Genomic DNA, 1,714 nt, shown 5'->3' with positions numbered 1-1,714 from the left:
CTTGGTGGCGGGCAGGGCGGGGGCGCCGCGCTTTCCTCCCGTGCCCCAGTTCTTCCCTGCAGTGCGTGGGCGGCTCGAGGACGCGGTGGCTCTGGGGGTGCCGACTGGATCTGAGGCTTGGGCCTGTCCGGATATAGGGTTGGAGCGGGTTGGCAGCCCGCGGGGATAGAACGCGGCGGGGCTCAGTGGCTTCGCGCCTGCTCCGGGTCTGGTAGACCGAGGGTACTTGGCACCGCCAGGGGGCGCGCTTCCCGATCGCTCGGCCACGAAGGCGTGAGCTGGGTCCTCGCCGGCGACAACCCGAAATTCTGGACCTCAAACCACGGACCACCCCCACCACCGTCCTGATAGACGCGGGGCCCGCCGTGACGGACACCCCCGCGTCACCCTCAGGGAACCCAAAAGAGGGACCCAGAGGAGCCTACTTGTTTCATGATCGCTGGAAAGTTCAGCTATCAGGAGGTGGGTTTTCTTGGGGGGCAGCTGACGGGGGTGGGGGAGAGGGTGGAGTAAAAAGTCACCCGGGCTGTTGGGAGGAGGCAGTTGCCACGAACAGAGACTCGATGTGGAGAGTGTCGGTTGGGTCCTTAACTTTTTGGGGTTTCTTGAAATTGCAAAACCCAAACTATGGAATGCACCAGGTTCCCAGGACCTGCAGTGACTGCATGTGGGCAGGATAGGGTCCTGGGATGCCCCTGGGGTGCATCCACACTCACCGTCCTCGCGAGGCACAAACTGGGGGCTCAGGGTGGGTGGAGCGGCTCCCAGCAAAAGGTGTTGCATTTCTCATTAGTCACCTTCTCCCCGCTTTGTCTGGGAACCCCGGGCACCCTGGTCTGCTCACTTCACAGGTACTGGTGGGAACCTGACCTGAGTCCCCCTGGTCTCTGGGGTCCCCTGTGTGTGGAGTCTAAATACCTGAGCTTTGAGAAGGGGGGTGGCTGCTGGCATCTGTGAAAAGTAAGGTTTTTGTCCTGTGTGGGGCTGTTTCATAGTGGAGGGACACACCGGGGACAGTTGCCCCTCCTTTCTAATTCCTGTCCGCCTCCCTGCACCCCCAGAGAGCACAAAGGAGCACAGCAGAGATCACGAGGGAGGCGGTCTCAGTCTTGTGGCTGGTGGAAGTTTTCATCTCCTCCCTGCCAGCGGTGTGGGTGCTCCCGCCCCCTCCCATGTCCTTGGGGTCCCCTGCAAAGGCAGATGAGGTTCCTGCAGACTCCAGATATTTTTGTTGGAGGCAACCAAAAGGCTCAGGGACAAAGTTGCTCCTGGAAAGATCTGCCAGATCCTGACTTTGAATGGAAGAGGAGGAGGAAGAAGAGGAGAGAGGAAAGGGCGGGAAGCCCTGTGACTCTGATTTGTCTTTAAGACATTCCCAGGGGCCAGAAAACAAAAGGAGGGTTTTTTTGTTTTGTTTTGCTTTTAGTGGCTCTTGTTTTTCCGCAGTGAGAAGCTTGCCTGAACAGCCCTGCCTTAGCTGCCAGCCTGGGGCCCCCATGGGCTGGCAGCTCCTAGTTTTTGTCCCTTCCCTCCTCCCCACCCACACTGCTCCCCACCCACACCCCACCTGTGCTAATGGGAGCGACCCCAGGCCCCTGCTGATGTCCTTGTGAGTGTGGACTCCCAGGCAAACTCCAGGAGCTCTGATTCAGCAGAATTTCAAGTCTGGGGCTTTCTGTTTCCTTGTCTTCGCCCCCCCCCCCCCCCCCCCCAC

At 59.8% G+C, this 1,714-nt stretch overlaps 1 protein-coding gene across 4 annotated transcripts in view; it reads left to right on the top strand.

Moving 5' to 3' along the window:
- Positions 1-132: 132 nt before the first annotated feature.
- Positions 133-1,714, top strand: part of Tspan18 (tetraspanin 18) — a 114,792-nt gene continuing 113,210 nt past the window's right edge. For 2 of the 4 annotated variants that reach the window (XM_033756860.1, XM_033756859.1), the window contains exon 1: positions 133-462. The gene's annotated coding sequence lies outside the window, so the exon portion shown is untranslated. The remainder of the gene's footprint in view (positions 463-1,714) is intronic. The other 2 variants (XM_010612507.2, XM_010612505.2) reach the window with 1 other exon arrangement.

The sequence above is a fragment of the Fukomys damarensis genome, unplaced genomic scaffold (genome assembly GCF_012274545.1).
Source record: "Fukomys damarensis isolate Sample0158 unplaced genomic scaffold, DMR_v1.0_HiC HiC_scaffold_27, whole genome shotgun sequence".
Lineage (NCBI taxonomy): Eukaryota > Metazoa > Chordata > Mammalia > Rodentia > Bathyergidae > Fukomys > Fukomys damarensis.
The sequence above is the reverse complement of the archived record's forward strand: the minus strand, read 5'-3'. Positions and strand labels throughout refer to the sequence as shown.